The sequence below is a fragment of the Phyllobates terribilis genome, unplaced genomic scaffold (genome assembly GCF_046119375.1).
Source record: "Phyllobates terribilis strain yellow unplaced genomic scaffold, ASM4611937v1 Scaffold_11__3_contigs__length_659146591, whole genome shotgun sequence".
Classification (NCBI taxonomy): domain Eukaryota; kingdom Metazoa; phylum Chordata; class Amphibia; order Anura; family Dendrobatidae; genus Phyllobates; species Phyllobates terribilis.
Window position 1 is genome coordinate 494743380 of NW_027362771.1, and position 21158 is coordinate 494764537.

Consider the following 21158-nt stretch of genomic DNA (forward strand, 5'->3'; position numbering starts at 1 on the left):
TGAGAGTGAGCATGTGAGTCCGCCACTCCTATAGACTGTGAATGTGGTCGCACATGCTCAATATAATTCTGTATACTCTTCAGATTTTGGCACCCTTGCTTTTGTGATTGGAGAGGGTTCCAGCAGTTACTACTGATAGAAGACATCTACTCCTATTAATGAAATGCTCATATTATGCAAAGTATTGAATAGTTTTGGCTAAGAGCTATTAAACATTTTTCCATAGTTAAATAAATATAATAATTCGCGCTGAACTGCTGGATATAAGAGAAGAAGTAGAATTGTTTAAAATCAATAAAATGAGTTTATTAAGGTAGGAATTAAAATACGTAAATGGCAATAATTAATATATAAAAGTCATTAGGGTTGTATCCAGAAAGGTGGATTAAAATGCGGGAGACAGGATGAAATCCGATTTGATAGTAGGTGGTCAGTATATCAAAGAGATCATAGGTTTGTAATGACCCCTAGAGGGAGAAAAGAAATATGTAAGTAGGGTGTATCAACGCTCCATAGTAGAGGCTAATGAAAAGGAGTATTACCTTTTTGGTGTAGGTACGTTCTCTGATTATTTTCACCGGATATGGTGTGTAGGTAACTAAGGTATGCAAGCACCTAATATACAAAATGTTCCGTTGGGTGTGAGAAACAGAGAGAAAGATTTTTAGTATTATACAAATTATGAATATTTTTTATATAGATTTTAGTCCAACAATATACCTGATGTGGAAGTTCTGTATTTGATCCTGGGGTGGTGCTTGAAGATATAGAGGGATCTTTTTGAGAGTAGCGCAGAACAATTAATTCTCCTGCAGAGAAGTAAGGAATAATAAACTTTTCAGTCGAGATAGAGGTGAATATGTTAATCAGTTGAAGCACCTGCTTTACCTGATGATTATTACACACTTCCGTGGGATTAGTCTTCCCTGGGTTGATTCAATTATGGGCTAGTTCCCCAAGTGGTCTCAGTTATGAGGTCGTTCCTATTAGTAGATAGGTGGAAGGACCTAATGTGCTAATCGTTCATCAAAGATAGCAGACAAACTGGACCTTTTTACATGGAGATGATATGTGCCCAATGAGTAAATTGTAGGGTAGGTTCCCAATAATACGTACATTAAATTAAACACCTTCAGAAAAACATCAGCATAGACCCCCCGCCGAGATAAGTGTTTGTTAGATAGTCTTACCTCCTGCGGGATATGGCGGTATAAATATAATGTGGAGAGCAGCAGCAGGGAGAAAGACGGAGGTGCACACTGAGGGCACTGTTGTTACCTCTTCGTTGAGTGAACCTTTTGTCGTTACCTCGTTGTCTCCTCTGGATTGCTGGGCGATTCTGAGCAACAGGATGAGAGTGAAGCAGAGTCCCGGCCGGTGACTCTTAGCTTCCAACGGTACAGACTCGTTGGCGCGCAAGCTGCGATGAGGCGGGCGAGGCGAGTAGGACCTGACGTGACGTCACACTCACGTGATGGTCATGTGATTTCACAGGCTACGGAGCGCTGAGAGAGCCAATTCCATAGCTACTGGATAACTAACCAACTTCCAAGTTCATCTTTAAATGAATGGTTAAAATACTCAGGGACAATGATAACTTTAGAGCAAGCCTGCACATGGCCTGCGGTCCGCCTGCCGCCTGCCAAAGGATGTTGTGCGGCCCATGGGGCTGTCCAAGAGAAGCCACTCCCTTCTTCATATAAATAAATATATTCGCGTCTTTCATATCGGAATACATTTGAACACTGTCTCCGGGACTGGGGCCAAGGAGCGCTCGTCAGTCTCAGCCTCAACATGCAGCAGCGTGATGAGGTCAGCACGCTGATAATATCATCACACTGCTGGCGGCACCTCAGCACCGAAGTGCCTCGCAGAGACGGCATGCATAACAGTGAGCGCTCCATGAAGGATCCTAAAACTAAATGCAAATCATTGTGGATGTAGCAGAAGGATTAATGTTGCTATGAGGGCACATAATGAGGGGACAATTGTTAAGGGGGGATATTTTGGAGAGGGGCAGAGTGGGAGGATAGTTGGAAGAGGGGCAGAGTGGGGGCAGGGTATTTTGGAGAGTGGCAGTGTGCGGGGGTTATTTTAGTGTGGAGGAGATATTTTGCAGAGAGCAGTGTGGTGGAAATATTTTGCAGAGGGGTAGTGTGTGGGGAAAATGTTGGAGAGGGGCAGTGTGTGGGAGATATTTTGGAGAGGGGCACTGTGGGGGATATTTGGAGAGGGAAAGTGTGGGGGGATATTTTAGAGAGGGGCATTGTAGGGGGATACTTTGAGCAGAAATCATAGGGAGGGACAATTATTTATTTAGGGGCATCACATAGGAGATATTTTTATTTATTGGATAATATAATGATAATTTATTTTTAAGCGCACCGTATCTGGAAGTGTTGCTGAAGATGGAGAAGAAGGAAGCCTGCAGATACGAGCTTTGGGTATGAAAGCACATAATGCTACATGGCTACATGGAAAGAAAAAGAGAAACAGAGAAGATGTCGACTATAAGCTGTCTGGATGTAATTGTTTATTTGTGATCCTTCCTGCATCTCATCAATACTGTTGTTCCTGCATGGTCCACAGCCTGATGATGGCTGTTAACAACAACGTCCAGTTTCTCCTTACCATTGTTAAAGACATCCTGGGAGTTGTAGGTTCATGCAATACAATTGTACATGGGCTGACCTGACATTTCACTTGATCACTTTACTAAGCTTGGTGACTTATTCATGTAATGATGGTGATTCTGGCACTATATTCATGTACTGATGGTGGTTCTGATGTTGCATTAATGTACTGACAGTGGTTCTGGCACTGCATTCATGTACTGACAGTGGTTCTGGTGCGGCATTTATGTATTGACAGTGGTTCCGGTGCTGCATTCATGTATTTACAGTGGTTTTGGCGCTGCATTCATGTACTGACGGTGGTTCTGGCACTGCATTCATATGTTGACTGTGGTTCTGATCCTACATTCATTTGCTTACAGTAGTTCTGATCTTGTACGCATGTAGTAATCAAAAACATGCTTCCTGGCTATGTTAAAACGTAAAAATCCTCAAAATATCCTCAAAATATATTTTGGAGCAGAAACTGAGCAGCATCTCTCCAAATCCTCCGCAGAAACTGAGCAGCATCTCTCCAAATCCTCCTCAAATACTCAAAACTTGGTTCTGGTAATGTATTTATGTACTGATGTTAGTTCTGGTGGTATATTCATGTAAGTGCCCCTTTAAATTTATTGTGGCCCTTTGGATGGATTCAGTATGGCATTGTGGCCCTTGGTCCAAAAAATGTTGTGCACCCCTGCTTTAAAAGACCTGAGGGTTCAGAGAGATCTAAGAGAATGTGATGCAAATTTCATAAGCTAAAACTGTGGAATTCATTTTTTTTGTCTTCCACCTATGGGTCAAGGTAACTGAATGGGATATGGGATGGGAATGAGAAGTGAGATGAACAAAAGGAAAACAACCATTATTATGTGTGTTTATGGTATTGTTAATGTTTTGAATTTAAAAATTTTAAAAAGAAAGAACTTTATAGAACCCAATGAACATCTTCTCCATCTAAAGAACTTTGGTATATGCTTACGATCAAGATTCCCGAGCCATGCCCCAAATATACTGGATCAAATTGCTGACAGATTGTCTGGGGTTGACGATGGTTATTTAGAAATCCACTGCATTCATTTTAAAGTATTCTTGTACCGAAGATGAATAGTTACAATAATAAAAAACTCCTATAGTAGTAATAATTATAATGGTTTATTAATTTGTTTATTGCTACTGCCTGCATATTAAATGCAGAATCTTTGCAAGTAGTTTTAAATCGGTTTTGTACATGTAATAATAATAATAATAGTCCTTTTATTTATATAGCGCCAACATATTCCGCAGCGCTTAACAAATCAGACAATTTACAGACATTATGGGAGATATGTTTCCATAGTAACATATTGCCTTTTCTCTGTCTGCTAATATTTTTCTAAACTATAAAATGCATGTTAGCCAGGGCATGGTTTAGCATGGTGGCCACAGAGCATGAGATAATATCTAAGAGGCAGTGACAGATGGAATGAAGTGTAATTGTAGAATTAGGCTATGTTCGCATGATGCATTTTTGTTGCATTTTTTGCATGCAAAACCTGATCTCGTGGCAGTAAAAGAGCTGCAACCAAAATGCAGGTTTTGCTACCTTATTAGCTTATTTTCCTACTGCATTTTTGCTGCATTTTCTTGATGTGTTTTTCAGGATCCCAAAGTTCAGCTTTGCTTCCACCTGGCAAGCATGAGCAATACAAAGTGTTAGGCCACCAATGCAAGACATACAGTACAGACCAAAAGTTTGGACACACCTTCTCATTTAAAGATATTTCTGTATTTTCATTTTTGCACTCATTGCTTTCTATGGGTGAAAAAACCCTGCAAAAACTCTAAAAGAAATGAAATGCAACAGTTTTCCAATTCAGTCAGGAAAAAAGGATTTCAGAAATCTCATAGATTTTGCTGGTAAAAGCGCAACGTGTGGCTACAGCCTTAGTGTAACATACCTGGCGGCATCCTTGCATAGTGGTCCATCTCCCACTGTGCAAGAGCGCGCACTTGATCTCCAGTCCAGTCTGCTAGCCTGGCTTCCCTCCATGCTGTCTGCTTGACTCTGTTTCTGCTGCTTAAGGGCGGCGCCCGATCTCTTCCTGCTTCTTGTAGCTGCTGCAGGCACACCCCTTGTGCGTCCTCAGCCTATTGCTGTCTGTCACCTGGTATTTAACCCAGCTCCTCCCTGGAATCCAGGCCTGAGCATTGTGTTCTGTCAGTTGGCTTCGGTCATTGATGTGCCAGGTCCTGTCTATGTTTCCTGCCTTGCGGTATCAGTTCCCATGTCTGAACTGTGTCCTGTCTGAACTATCTTCTAGTCTGTTGTCTTCTGCCTATCCTGGAGGCTGTTTTTCCAGGCCAGTGTGAACACGATCCTAGCCTGTTCTTTCCGCCTTCTAGGGGCCGCATACCTAGACCCATTCCTGCATCTTGCCTGTTCCTGTCTGAACACGCTCCTAGCCTTTTCGTTCCGCCTTCTAGGGGCCGCATACCTAGACCCGCTCCTGTATCTTGCTGCTGTGTCTGTTCTTGTCTGAATACTCTCCTAGCCTGTTGCCCGTTTTTCTCTATCCCGTACCTAACTCCTACTCATTGTCCCTGTACTCCCGTTTGTGAGTTTAGAGTCCACTTGCTACTTCATTGCAAGTATCCTGTGTGTACCTGGTTCTGCCTTTCCCTTCCAGTCTGTTCCGTGTGAACAGAGCCCTGTCCCTTTGCTCGCTGCTCCGGCAGTCTCGCTCTGCTCTGACCCTTTGCTCGCTGCTCCGGCAGTCTCGCTCTGCTCTGACCCTTTGCTCACTGCTCCAGCAGTCTCGCTCTGCTCAGATCCTTTGCTCGCTGCTCCGGCAGTCTCGCTCTGCTCTGACGCTTTGCTCGCTGCTTCGGCAGTCTCGTCCTGCTCCTCTCTCGCTCACCGCTCCAGGCGGCCTTGTCCTGCTCTTCTCTCGCCCACCGCTCCAGGCAGTCTCGTCTTGTTCTGCTCTTGCTCGCCGCTCTGGGCGGCCTCATTCTGCTGTGTTTGTCCACCGCATCTGCGGTTCTGTTCCTGAGTCCCAGTCTGTATTGGGTCCTATCCACTCGGTGCTCCAACCTGTCGTACCGGCCAGTAACACCCTGCCTGCATACCAGTCGTGCTTACCAGCATCCGCCAGTCTGCATACCAGCCATGTCTGCCTATACCCAGCAGTCTGTGTGCCAGCCTAACCTGCCTGTTCCTGTATTCCCCTGTGTGGGTCAACAGCCGTGTCCGGGTTCTGTCCTGGAGTAGCACCTGGTTCCTCTGCTCGGTTCCTCCTTGGTGCACTGGCGTCGTATGCCGTCGTGCGACCCTGGTCGGATCGGGTGAATACTTAGTTACGCCCCTCCAGGCATTCACTCTCCGGCACGGTCCAGTGGAATCACTACATTTACACGTACACGCCACTCAGCCCGGGCGTGTGAATTACACTTAGACTGCACATGGTTTCTATATTGTGTTTTACTGGAGAAAAGCCGCCACCATAGGCGTCTGGTGATGACTTTCTTATAGGGAACACAAGAACACTCATTCGACCCACTGCTCCTGTGTTGCTGGGAGAGCTGGCTGGGATGGCTATTGGCTGAAGCTCGTTTCGATCGACAGGCACCAAATGTGTGTGGCCAGCTTAACTGCGGAATCAGACTATACAAAGCTTGTTTGTTGTCTTTTCTCAGACATTTAGAGTTATAGTCAGAGATATAAACGTCTGCACAGGAACTGTGTGCACACAACAATAGAAGATTTTTTAATTAAAACTATTTGCTTAATTTTTTATTGAATATGCATTGGAACCTTTTGCTCGTAAAGATGCACAGCTTATGATCATTACCAAGATTTCCCATGATCTCATAAAACATGGTGGACGTTGCAATTAACAAAATTAAGTTCTTGATGAACCACATTGCAGACTGGTTTTTCTTTTCATTAATATTATAACATTAAATGGGCAGATGCTTAGCAATAGTAAAACACATAGGATGTGATGCCGAGTCTGAGTTAATATACATTACGATGAGCATTTATTACTGTACCTCCTTTCCATAAATGATTATTTGATGTGAACTTCCCTATACCAGAAGCTGTACGATATTTCTCATTTGGTTGAAAATCTATCAAAGGCTGTGTAGAATCACAGAAAATGCCTACAATACTTACTGTGAGAAAACAGCTCAAACCCAATCACCCTCCGTTCACTCTGACAAACGAAGATTAAATCAGATTTGGTTGGAATAACAGATCTGGCCCCAGCTGCGATGAGTATCATGTTTGACATTGCATGTGCAAAGACGGATTTTCTGTTTGTCAGGGTGGGAAATGGAAACCACATGGCGGCCTCAACCTTTTCCACAACTTTAAACAAGAACATGGTTGGATCTTAATGTCATGAGTATGAAGCGATGCATACAAGTGTACCGTGCTCAAAATTCTGTGTATTACATATGGTACTATATATGCGATATGTGCAATGTTAGACATTCTACTGATCTGATTTTGTTGGATCATTTATAAGCAATTGTTTCTCCTAGTAACGGTTTTAAATGTGTGCTCCGTCAATAAATTCTAAAAAATATATATTAACTGACAATAGTAAAATATGTATGCAATATGATGATATGGTCCCCACAGAGCCATGGTCTCAACATTATCGAGTCTTTGTGCGGTTACGTGAAGAGAAAGAAGGATTTGCACAAGCCTACATCCACAGAAGATCTGTGGTCAGCTCTCCAAGATGTTTGGAGCCACTTCCCTGCCGAGTTCCTTCAAAAATGTGCGCAAATGTATCAAGAATAACATTGTATTGAGGGCAATGAGTGATCTACCAAATATTAATTTAATTTAGATTGAACTTTTGTCCATTCACTTTGCCAATTGATAAAATGAACTATTAACACTGCTATTTTTGAAAGCATTCTTCCTTTGCAGCATGTTTTCCATGCCTGCCTAAAGCTTTGGTATATATATATATATATATATATATATATATATATACCGTATATATATATTTTAGATGCACTACTACAATATATCTGCTGGAATTAACAATTATCAATAGACTTTAGTGATCTGTCTTTAGCCAGCTTTAGATAACGCAGTGGCTATTTTTGTTGTTATCTAGTGTACAACTATTCTCAGATGGTGTTTAGAAAATACATTTTAAATTTGATGTTTCTGATGGGTGGGACTGGGACACATTTCCCAAATCAAGATTTAGCACATTTAACCGCCAACACCAGGGTCACCTGAGAACATGTCCAAAACTGAGTTGGAACACCTGCAAATTGACCAATTATCAATGTGATTTTGTTAAGTCCCTCCAATTGTGTGGTCCAATTTGTGGGACTGTCCTGACAAAATTGGGACTCTTGGCAAGTATGGTGGGATAGATCAGAATACCAAACCAGGGTCCACGCCTGGCAACTAAGAACAGGAAATTAAGTCTACGATGGATAAAGGTTCAACATACATTAAAAAGAAAAGATGGTGAAGTGTGAGTTTATGGTAAGGACTCGTAGGTCCTTGTGTCAGTGGTTGAGGGTGGTACTGGTACTATATTGTTTTGGCAAAAATTATATGACTTAAATGGGTTACCCAGTAGTAGTAAAATTGTACTATTACTTGCATTTATTGGCATTATCTGTAGAAAAAAAGCTCATACTCTAGTTTTTATGGCCTGATGCTCTAGCGCATACTGTGCCATAGAAACTGAGATCATTGTTGCACCCGGTGATGGGCTGGAGAGGCCATGTGCTGGCACCCTCTGGCACCCTCTTCTATTTTAGGATATGTTCATGTTTTTGATTTGCATCTCGCAAATCCAAATCCACTGCAGTGATCGTGACGCGCCCAGGGGATGGGGATGAGTCGGTATCCGGGCCTTTGCCTGGTTTTGGCGATGTCGCGGTGGTCGGCTCCCGGGCCCGTACCCTGAGGTCACTCTTGAAAAAGGGGATTGGAACTTGGATAGAGATAAAAATAAAGTAAATAGTTTGTGACGCCACCTGGTACCTGGTAAGGATTACCAGCGCTGCTGGAGACCTCCAGGGGGTGATGGGATGGCAGCTGGGATGTTTCTGCTCCCCACAGGCGGAGCGGGCCCCCGGGGCAGTGTGGAGTTTGATGTTGGGTGGTGATGCTGGGGCTTGTAGTGCAGGCGGGATGGCGCAGCAGGAGTAACTGACAGAGACAGGGGATTCGCTTCAATACCTTTACTGGTGCGGATGTCAGGTACGGTCCAGGGTACTCAGTAGGATGGGTGCACTTCAGGACTTCTCCCTAGTGAGCGGGTATAAGGCTTCCTGGTCCATGTCTGCCTTTCTGTATGCTCCTGGCCAGCCTGCAACTGGGCCTAGCTTATGTGTCTTGCTGTTCCTTCACCTGTCGCTCGGTAGAAGGACCTTCTGCTGGCAACCACTATCCCTGGGCACCGAGGCCTTCGTGGTTCCTGGTCCTGTGTGGGTCTAGCTTCAGGTCGGCCAGGGACTTGTAGTCCTCCTGGTATGCCGGGGATACCTACTGGGTATAAAGGGACCCTGTAGGCGCGGACCCGGTGTCCGGTTTGTATATCGCGGTGAGCCTATGATGCTTCTCTGCCACCTCAACTCCTCTCTCCTTTCTCCTCTTGCCTTCAGCCACACTCAGGGCCCTCAGAACTCAGCAGCAGACGTGCTGCGTCTTTGCTGCTCTCAGCTTCAGCACGCTCTCAGACTCTCTGGCTCTGTCTGAACTGACTTGCCTGGCTCCACCCTCCATATATATATCCCTAACGGGCTCCCTCTGGTGGTGTGAGGTGGAAGGGTGGAGGTGTTTGTATGTAATGAGGGCCTCTTGTGGAGAAGTCCGTCCATGCACCCTTGGTCCTGTGGTACCTTTGAACAGCAGGGTGCCACATTCCCCCCTAGTACAATTCAGTACTCCTGGACTGAAGCATTTTGTAACAGGTTACAACAATAATAACAATTATAATAATAACAATAATTAAGTTACAGTAAGTCCCGTAACCAGGCGTACATTTCATCGAAGAAAGAACACGAGGGACCGCCTGAAAACACTCAACGTACGCCCTGGGCATGGCTACAGGGCATAAGTGATCCAGGTGCTGGACCACGTCTTCGGCCACGCCAAACGGGTTTTTGTTCTGTGGTCTTATAAGAACTGTGAGCAGTTCTTGGCTGCTCACAGTCCTCAGCCTACAAGTCTTTGTACCCTGACGGGTAACTACAGGCACACATTTAATTTCAGTTTACAAAATAAACAATATGCAATACCCTACTGGGTAACTATTTATAATGTAGGCACTTTGTGCTTATTCCCTAAACCTGGCAGGGATTTGTCCTTGTGTGCTGAGTCTGGACCTTCGTAGCACTGGGGTGTTACTAGTGTCTGTGCATGCACTCTCGGTTAATCTAGCAGGTGTACGTGCTGGTAGATTGTAAAACTGCCTTAATCTCTCTATGGGACTGGCAAGTGCACTGTCCACTGGGCCTTCAGGCTCTGCTTCAACTGGTGCTTCTCCTCTTACTGGGGACTCTTCCTGTTCCTGAGCAGGCTCTTCCAGGGCGCTTACAGGCTCTTCTGGTTGTTGATAGAAGTGTATCACGGGTATAATCACTGCTCCATCAAGTTGAGGCCATTCCGCAGGGAAATCTCCTAGAACTGTGTGAAGCACATCTTCTTTAGGTTCTTCCCGTGCTATAGGAGGTACTTCTTCCTCCGTTGTCTTCAGTAGACCTGGGCACACTTTCAAGTGGTCTCTTGAGACTCTTGCGGTTGTTTTTCTTCCATCTTTGCTAATCAGGCAAGTTTTACTGTTCTCAAATCTGGAGTTCAGCACTGTGTAGGGCTCTCTTTCCCACTGGTCATCGAGCTTGTGACTTCCTCTCTTCCGCTTTAGCACTATCTCTCCAGGTGCCAAGGGTTCTGCTGGTGCATGTTTATTGTACTGTTCTTCCTGCCTCTCCCATACTCTGTTCAGACTGTCTTCGACACAGGCCTGTATTCTTCTGTACTGCTCTTGCCGATTTGCATGCCAGTCTTCAGTGGACATATCTGCTGCAGGTTCTACCAATCCGAGTTCCAGGTCCATGGGCAACTTTCCCGGTCTTGCTCTCATGAAGTACGCTGGGGTACAATTTGTAGAACTCACAGGTATGTGATTGTACAGATCTACCAGGTCAGGTAGTTTGTCTGGCCACTGGTTTCTTTCTTCCAAGGGTAAGGTTTTCAGCAGGTCTATGACGATGTTGTTCATTTTCTCACACAAACCATTGGTCTGAGGGTGATACGGGGTAGTCCGGATCTTCTTGCATCCATACAGATGACAGAATTCTTTAAACAGCTTGGCTTCAAAGGCAGGGCCTTGATCCGTCAGCACTTTGTCCGGGTATCCATGGGGCCTGCAGAAGTATGCTTGGAACGTTCTTGCTGCAGTTTCTGCTGTCAGATCCTTGACAGGGGCTACCACCAGGAACCGGAATAATGATCCACCATGGTCAGTGCATAGGAATAGCCTGACCTGCTGGGTGACAGATTGACGTGATCCAGAGCGACAATCTCCAGGGGCTGGGTTGTTTTGATGGACTGCAAGGGTGCTTTCTGGCTGCCGTAGTCTTTCCTTCTGAGGCTACAGGGCCCACAATTCTGGCACCAACTTTCTATGGAACTCCGCATTTCAACCCAATAGAACCAGTCCTTCAGCAGGGTTTCCAGCTTCTTCCAGCCAAAGTGACCTGCTTGGTCGTGGTAGGCCTCCAACACCATCTGGATATCTGTCCTAGGTACAACAATCTGCCACACCATTGCATGGGTCTTGTTGTTGACATATCTTCTGCACAGCTTCTCTCTATAGATGAACAGCCGGCTTCTCTCATTCCACAGTTGCTTGGCTTGTGGAGGAGCATCCTTCTCCAGGTGAGAATCTTCCTGGGTGATCAGTCTTTTGATGAGGCTGACAACCGGGTCACTGTCTTGAGTCTCCTTCCAACTGTGATGGGGTAGAGGATTCAGCGTCCTTCCCTGACGTCTTCTGGTGACGTGTTGCTCATGGACCACTCCGTTTCGGTGGAAAGCAGGTAATTCAACTTCCTCTAAATCATCCACTTCATCCTCGGTGTCTGACTGGTGGGGCATCCTTGACAGGGCATCAGCATTGGTGTTCTTGTGACCTGCCCGGTTCTTGATGGTGAACTGATAATTTGACAGTCTGGCCACCCAACGCTGTTCCATGGCTCCCAACCAGGCTGTCTCCAGGTGTGTCAAGGGATTGTTGTCAGTAAAAGCTGTAAACTTAGTTGAGGCTAGGTAATGCTTGAACCTTTCAGTGATAGCCCAGACCAAGACCAGGAACTCCAGCTTGAAGGAACTGTAGTTCTCCGGGTTCCTCTCAGTAGAGCGTAGCTTCCTGCTGGCATATGCAATTACCTTCTCTCTTCCATTTTGCTTCTGGGACAACAAAGCTCCCAGTCCCTCATTGCTGGCATCAGTGTTCAGCAGGAAAGGCTGGCTGTAGTCAGGGTAAGCCAGGATTTCTTCACCAGTCAGGATTTCCTTCATTACTGCAAAGGATTCGGCCTGTTCTTTGCCCCACTGGAATGGGGGACTCTTTCCTCTTTTGGATTGTCCTACTAGGAGGTCTTGTAGAGGTGCTACCTTTTTGGTATAGTCCTTTATGAACCTCCTGTAGTACCCGACCAGTCCCAGGAATTTCCGTACTTCTTTGATGCTTTTCGTTTTAGGCCACTTCTGGATGGCAGTGACCTTCTCCAGGTCTGGTGCTACTCCCTCCGAGCTGACTACGTGCCCCAGGTACTGAACCTTCTGCTTGAGCAAGTGGCATTTAGAAGGCTTTAGTTTCATCCCATACCGGGACAATGCTTCAAATACCTCTGCCAGGTGCTTCAGATGTTCCTCATATGTCCTCGAGTACACGATAACGTCATCCAAGTACAGCAGCACTGTCTCGAAGTTCCGGTGTCCCAAGCAACACTCCATCAGCCTCTGGAACGTTACGGGTGCATTGCAGAGTCCAAACGGCTGTTGAACTGTTGAACTCGCACAGTCCCATCGGGGTGGTGAAGGCTGTCTTCTCCCGGTCTTCCTCAGCAACAGAGACTTGCCAGTACCCGCTAGTGAGATCCAGGGTAGAGAAGTGATTGGCAGATTTTAGTGCAGCCAGGGATTCCTCTATACGGGGCAAAGGGTATGCATCTTTATGTGTTATGCGATTAATCTGCCTATAATCTACACACATCCTCATGCTACCGTCCCTTTTCCTGATCAGGACCAGGGGAGCTGCCCAGGGGCTACAGATATCTACCCCTGCCTTTTTCATGTCGTGTAACATTTCCTTGGCTTTCTGATAATGTGCTGGTGGTATGGGTCGTTAACGCTCCTTGAAGGGTGGATGGTTAATGGTGGGTATGTGGTGTTGTACCCCATTAAAACCCTTCCAAAGTCAAGTGGGTGTTTACTAAACACTTGTTCATATTCCTGAACCACTCTGTAAACACTGTGTTTCTGATGGACAGGAGTGGCGTCTGTTCCAACATGGAGCTGTTGACACCAATCCTCCAGCTGAGCTTCGGAGTCATTGTCCTCCACTGTATCTGGTGGGGTCAAGGATTCCACTGTGTGTATGGCATCATCATTCACAGTGTACAATCTGGCAACAGTGGCGTACCTTGGCAATTTGATTTCCTCCTCCCCACAATTTAGGAGACGTATGGGTACCCTCCCATTGTGTACATCAACTACCCCTCTAGCAGTTAAGAGTGTAGGTCTGTGCTCCGAGCTAATGGGCTCCAGTACCGCCTGGTAGTTCTGTCCCTTGAGACCTATTGCTGCCCTACACCAAATGAGAATCTCACTCATTGGGGGAATCACAATGGATATCGGGTCTGTCACCCGTACATTACCAATCTCACCACCTGTTAGCTTTACCTGTTGCTGGTACAGGAGTGCTCGAATCTCTCTCTGGAGCACCTTCCTCTGCCCTGGTTTGGCAGTGTCAGCAATCTGTTGCAGTAAAAACAACACTTCTCCCAAACAGTTACCAACAATATTTGTACCAAGTATCAAAAAACAAGTCTGTATCACAAGGGTTAGATTCCACTACAATCAGTCCTTGATCCTTTAGTTCCGCTCTCCCCACCTTCACTGTCACGTCCTTAACCCCTACTAGGTTAAGGCCGTTTGAGGCATACACAGAGAGGTTCGGGGCTGGCGGATGGAGTTCATCTATGGACCAGTACTTTTTGTAGAGGACATCAGGTATGATGGTTACCTGTGAGCCGGTGTCCAGTAATGCAGGTGTTGCTATACCGTCCAGCACGATGGACAGGAAAGTCCTTCCTCCTACAAACCGATGATACCAGATTGATGGGTTTGCCCATTTAAAGGACAGTTCCGCGCTGTGTGGCCTGCCTTGTGGCAACGGTAGCAGATGAAGTCTCCTGGAGGGCGACGTTGGTCGTTGGTCCTCCCACGGGGTGGCGTTGCCCTCCTCCGGGGTGGCGTTGTCCTCATACGGGGTGGCATTGTCCTCCTTCTTCTCCTCATCCAGGGGACATCCTCGGGGCTGTCGGCGAGTAGCATCCTTCCTTCCGGCTCGGGCTCCGTCTGTACCTGCAGGGTGCTCAGGACAGTGGCCAGGGTTTTACTTAGCTGACACACTTCAGAGCGCAGGCTGTCCAGCTCGCTAGGGGGCATTGTTTGCATTTTTGTTTCAGCCGTTAATGAAGGAGCAGTGGGTGCTGCGGGCACTGGGGTGGCTCTACTCTGGTAACGCTGGATAGCAGTCCCATGTCCTTCAGGGTGTCAAAGGTGGCGTCTGGATGATCTAAAGCCCACCACCGTACAGTTCTGCTCTCCTCCTGGGACCTCAACCCCCGGGTGAACTGTTCTGTCAGCATTTTATTCTCATCTTGTATGCTGGCTGGACTAACCTGGTTCAGGGCCCACAGGGCTTCCTGTAAGCGCCAGGCATAGTCCCGGATACTGTCCTCAGGTTTCTGGGCACAGTGGTAGAACCTCATCTGGAGATCTGTCTCAGTGCAGTTTTCAAAGACAGTTTGCAGTCTCTTAAAGATAATGGATACTGATTCCTGGTCTGCGGCTGGCCAGGTTTCAACTTCCCGTTCTGCGGCACCAGTCAATTGTCACAGCACAACAGTGGCTCTCTGCTTACCAGTCATAGAATACATGTCCAGTACACCGCATATTTTTCTCTTGAACCCTGACAGGGTGTCTGGCTTGCCATCATACTAGGGAAGCCATTTCGCTACAGGGATGTACGGCATTGCCATGGATATCAACGGAGTCACGACCCCTGCTGGTGGGGCGGCCGCTGCGGCCTGTGCAGCGGCGGGCCCAAGTTGAGCATCAGGAGCGTTAACTGGTGCTCCGGTGGCTGGCTGGTCATCGGTCATGGTTGTGCCCCCCTAGTGAACCGTAGCCTACCTCCTGCTTCTTTAATCGGGTAGAACGCAGCTCCACAGATGACGGTCTCCTTCCTGGACCTGACGCTTCCTTGTGCTGCGTCAGAGCGCGAGGCGGGGCTTGAGCTCCGCGTGCTTCCAGCAGTCACGCCTCTCCGATTACCGTGGTTACGCCCCTCTTCTTCCCGCGCGGCGACTCGAAAATGGCGGACAATGGCGGGAAACAGCGGCAATTGGTGGGAAAACTTCACCACGGTATGCGACACAGTTCTTTAGGGCGCACAGTACCCAGTGGCAGCGGGTACGATATCCTGTTCGTGACGCCAGGAAGAGTATGACGCGCCCAGGGGATGGGGATGACTCAGTATCCGGGCCTTTGCCTGGTTTTGGGGATGTTGCGGTGGTCGGCTCCCGTGCCCGTACCCTGGGGTCACTCTTGAAAAAGGGGATTGGAACTTGGATAGAGATAAAAATAAAGTAAATAGTTTGTGACGCCACCTGTGGTACCTGGTAAGGATTACCAGTGCTGCTGCAGACCTCCGGGGGATGATGGGATGGCAGCTGGGATGTTTCTGCTCCCCACAGGTGGAGCGGGCCCCCGGGGCAGTGTGGAATTTGATGGTGGGTGGTGATGCTGGGGCTTGTAGTGCAGGCGCGATGGCGCAGCCGGAGTAACTGACAGAGACAGGGGATTCGCTTCAATACCTTTACTGGTGCGGATGTCAGGTATGGTCCAGGGTACTCAGTAGGATGGGTGCACTTCAGGACTTCTCCCCAGTGAGCGGGTATAAGGCCACCTGGTCCATGTCTGCCTTTCTGTATGCTCCTGGCCAGCCTGCAACTGGGCCTAGCTTATGTGTCGTGCTGTTCCTTCACCTGTCGCTCGGTAGTAGGACCTTCTGCTGGCAATCACTATCCCTGGACGCCGGGGCCTTCGTGGTTCCTGGTACTGTGTGGGTCTAGCTTCAGGTCGGCCAGGGACTTGTAGTCCTCCTGGTATGCACATGATTCCTACTGGGTATAAAGGGACCCTGTAGGCGCAGACCCGGTGTCCGGTTTGTATATCGGGGTGAGCCTATGGTGCTCCTCTGCCCCCTCAACTCCTCTCTCCTTTCTCCTCTTGCCTTCGGACACACTCAGGGCCCTCAGAACTCAGCAGCAGACGTGCTGCGTCTTCGCTGCTCTCAGCATCAGCACGCTCTCAGACTCTCTGGCTCTGTCTGAAATGACTTGCCTGGCTCCACCCTCCATATATATATCCCTAACAGGCTCCCTCTGGTGGTGTGAGGTGGAAGGGTCGAGGTGTTTGTATGTAATGAGGGTCTCTTTTGGAGAAGTCCATCCATGCACCCTTGGTCCTGTTGTACCTGTGAACAGCAGGGTGCCACAATCGCTTTGCAGTACCGAGGATCTACACTAGGATCACACAATTCACTACTCTTTCATACAGAATCTGTAGAATGAAATAGATTTCTACTTGACAATTTTGTATTCTTGACAATTTTCTTCCTCAAGCAAAATGTTTTCCTAAAGGGTTGGAAAATATCCATTTACATGCAAGATATCTGGATTTGTGAAGTACATTCACACATATCACGCATGTTTGAGCATTTTCTTACTGGGTAAAGTGTAAGTAATATCAACTATTTGTGTGTAGAGACACCGGTATACCATAGCAGCCAGTATAAAAGGATTTGTGTCTAAATTTTGCTTCTTGAAGAACATCTTGAGAAGGATTCTGGATCAAGACTGAGTTTGGCTAATTGGAAATCTCTCAAGTTCAAATCAGATATTTAATGGGGAATGAGTGAGCTCAATTTGAGCCAAAGTTGTGCTAGCTAGAAATGAGCACAATGGAAAACAAACTTACTGAATGACAACCCCTCTGGGGTCCTCTGTATAATGTAATGTAAAAAATTGGGTAAAGCTATTGAGCTTAAGCCAAGCCCTTCTGTTTAGGAAATATGGAAATCCCCAAATGCTTTGGCATATTTCTATTCAAATGTGGCAGCCATGAATCATCTTTTCAGAAACAGGTGAACCAAATCATAATTGATAACCTAAAATGAGTCATAATGGTGGTGTGTTGGTCTTTCACCACACAGGGGTACGCATCCTCCATCAGGAAACAAGTCCCACTCAGTTAGCATGAAGCAGTACTTTCCTAGTGCAGCAGAAGTTCATCATAAACAGCTCAACTCAACAGTCAATCACTTGCGCTCACTACTTTTGTCTCTCTATCACTTACGCTGTACAGTACATTACAATATAATGTCCTTTTAATCACCATACAGTTCACAGTCTCTTAAAAACTCTTAATAGCTCCTGAGTTTCTTGGCTGCAGTCACCCAGAACATCTTCACTTCAGTAGTTTGGGTCCACAACTGCTTATGGACACCCAGCAGAGCCATCTCTGGTTTGCTCAAAAGTGATCCACTCAATTGTATCATCTGGATAGATGATAAGATTGAGTGGATCACTTTTGAGCAAAGCAGAATTGACTCTGCTGGGTGTCCATAAGCAGTTGTGGACCCAAACTACTGAGGTGCAGATCCCCACCTCTCTCTCCAGAGGCAACTTCTGGGCCCTTTATCGTCACTCCTGTAGACTATCTCATGTTCAATTGCACCACAAGCATTTGTCTTGATCTTAGCAGAGGACTTCTGTCTCAGCCACTTGGGGCACAGCCAACCACACTGAATTCTTGCCCATAACAAGTTTCTTATGTCTCCACCTGCTGCAACCTCATAGTATCAATACAAGATGTATCCCATGCACCACTCCATGCCTCGTGCAGACTTGGTGCAACCTCTCCAATTGGTTGTAAAAATTGCACGTACTCCAAAAATCAAAAGTACCGGGTATCTTCCTTTCACAAAAATAATTTTTATTGACACCAGTGTACACACAGGAAAATTAGCAACGTTTTAGCCAAAAAAAAAAGAAGTTCATAATGTGTCATAAATAATGTCACATCACAATAATGTATGAAAACATGACTGAAATTTAATGTTATATCACTTTTGAACTAAGGGATCGGGTACAACTGAATGTTAGAACATTTCATCACTTTCTGCAGCATACTCATAGATTGTAAGCTTGCGAGCAGGGCCCTCACTCCTCTTGTTTGACTTGTTGAATAATTATTTATATTTAATATTTTATATAGTTTATACATATCCCCTCTGGTTTGTCAAGTGCTGCGAACTATGTTGGTACCTCAGAAATAAAAAAACTGTTATTATTATTATATTCTTGTTATAGCTAAAAAGACTAATTGATCTACTAATGTAAATAATTTTATAGTTTTTGGAGCTCCAGTTTTAGATACTGAGAGTAACATTTACTGCATAGAAATTAAAAGATAAAATTCAGGCTGCCTGCTGCCACCACTAGAGGGAGCACAGGAACATACTGAATATTATTTTAATATTGAGCTATATATATAAATAGCATGTAGTAAATGCATAAATGCTCCCTAGTGGTGGCAGAAATGAATCGTTAATGATATAGAGTAGACTCTGTAATACAAAAACAGATTCAAACGTTTATTAATTCATATAAATTCTGGGGTTTGTTGAGATACAAAAAAAAGAAAGAAAAGGAAATGGTGTTTTAGAGCGGACATTTACTTTAACCCCTTTCCGACCATGTCAGTAATAGTACATAGCTGTGTCCTGGGACTTATGGACCAGCTACGTACTATTACGCGTGCAGCGATCGCGCCTGCACACAAGGGGTGCGGGGCGATCGCCGCCGGGTGTCAGCTGATTGTCACACCGCTCCCGGCACATTAACCCCCGCAATGCTGTGATCGAAGTCGATCGCAGCATTGCGGTGGCAAGGGGGGAGGTGATCGGTATACTCACCTCTCCTGCCGGTGTCCAGCGATATCTGCGGCGGCTTCCGGATGTTGCCATGATGACCCGATGTCGTCATGACAACATCCGGGTCACCAGGAGGCAGGACGTTAGTTTGGTCATGCGCAGTGCGCGACCAAAGTAATGTCTCCCCTGTGTGGAGCGCTGACAGGCAGCATGACAAAGGGAGCTGCTGCTCTCTATGCCATGCAGCCGATCAGGCTGCAAAAAGTGAAAGTCCCATAGTGGGACAATGTGTAAAAGTAAAAAAAAAAGTAGAAAAGTGAAAAAAAAATGAAAAAAAAAATTGTAAAAATATAAAAAAGAAAAAAGAAAAAAATAATCCGCAAAAAATAAAAATATATTGAACCCATAATATTTATTTATTATGAAAAAAAGAAATAAACCAATAAAAGTACACATATTTGGTATTGCCATGTCCGGAACGACCTGACCTATAAAACTGTCCCACTAGTTAACCCTTTTAGTAAACATGGTAAAAAAAAAACCGAAGCAAAAAACAATGCTTTATTATCATACCGCCAAACAAAAAATGGAATAACACGCGATCAAAAAGACGAATGTAAATAAAAATGGTAGCGCTAAAAACGTCATCTTGTCCCGCAAAAAACAAGCCACCACACAGCTCCATTGTCCGAAAAAAAAAAAGTTATGGCTCTCAGAATAAAGCGATACAAAAAAATTATTTTTTCTAGAAAATCGTTTTTATTGTGTAAAAGCGGCAAAACATAAAAAAAACTATATAAATGCAGTACCGCTGTAAATGCACTGACCCGAAGAATAACGCTGCATTATCAATTTTACCACACGCGGAACGGCATAAAAAAAAATGCAAAAAAACGATTCCTGAATTGTTGGTTTTTGTTTATTCTGCCTCCCAAAAATCAGAATAGAAAGCGATCACAAAATGTCACGTGCCCGAAAATGGTACCAATAAAAGCATCAACTTGTCCCGCAAAAAACAAGCTGCCACATGTCGGCCAAAATATGGAAAAATTATAGCTCTCAAAATATGGTGATGCAAACACTAGTCTTTGCAAAAAAAGTGTTTTTTAGTGTGTGACAGCTGTCAGTCATAAAAACCCAATATGTATCTGGTATTGCTGTAATCACACCGACCCGAAGAATAAAGTAGTCTAATCACTTATACCGCACGAGGAACGGCGTAAAAAAATAAACTCTAGGGTTACGGTTGTGCTAGGGTTACGGTTGGGCTAGGGTTAGGGTTGAGGTTGTATTAGGGTTGGGGTTTTTTCAAAAGTAAAGAAAAAAAAAATGACGACAATATGGCAACCAGTGTTGAGCTACTTGAGTTTGCATCGGCTACTCGGGTATGCACTACGTATCGCGGGTACTCGAGTGACATGCTCGAGTCTCTGCCCCATATGCTTCGCGGCCAAAAAAAACGTTGCTGGGATCGCATGCCATGCACGAGAGATCCCCGCATGTTTTTTTTTGGGTGTCTAACAACCGTGAAACATGCAGGGCGGGGACTCGAGCATGTCATTCGAGCACCCGCGATACTTGGTGCATACCCGACTACCCGATGCAAACTCAAGTAGCGAGTACTTGCACTCAAGACTAATGACAACTTATTCAATATAATGACCCAATGTTATCAAATTCTGTCGTACCTTTGGGTTCAAAATGTACACTGTACCCCTTGATAAAATTCTTGAGGGGTCTAGTTTCCAAAATGGGGTCACTTGTGGGAGGTTTCCACTATTTTGGCACATCAGGGGCTCCCGAAATGTGACATGGCGCCCGCTCTTGATTCCAGGCAATTTTGCGTTCAAAAAGTCACACAGTGCTCCTTCCCTTCTGAACCCTGACGTGGGCCCAAACAGTGTATTTTCCCCACATATGGGGTATTGGCGTACTCAGGAGAAATTGAACAACAGTTTTTAGGTTCCATTTTCTTCTCTTACCCTTGTGAAACTAAAAAAATTGGGGCAAAAAGATCATTTTGTGGAAAAAGTTAGATTTTTTTTATTTTCACGGATTCATGTTCTAAACTTCTGTGAAGCACCTGGGGGTTAAGGGTGCTCACCACACATCTAGATAAGTTCCCTCAGGGGTCTAGTTTCCAAAATGGTGTCACTTGTGGGGGTTTTCCACTGTTTAGGCACATCATGGGCACATCCGCTAATTATTCAAGCAAATTTTACATTCAAAAAGTCAAATGGCGCTCCTTCCCTTCCGAACCCTGCCGTGCGCCCAAACAGTA

At 45.7% G+C, this 21158-nt stretch overlaps 1 long non-coding RNA gene across 1 annotated transcript in view; it reads right to left on the reverse strand.

Annotated features, from left to right (window-relative positions):
- Nucleotides 1-334: 334 nt before the first annotated feature.
- LOC141165255 (uncharacterized) overlaps nt 335-21158 on the reverse strand; it is a 28291-nt gene continuing 7467 nt past the window's right edge. The window contains exons 2-4 of the long non-coding RNA XR_012251118.1: nt 721-809; nt 543-615; nt 335-467 (exon numbers count right to left, since the gene is read on the reverse strand). This is a non-coding gene — a long non-coding RNA (uncharacterized lncRNA). The remainder of the gene's footprint in view (nt 468-542; nt 616-720; nt 810-21158) is intronic.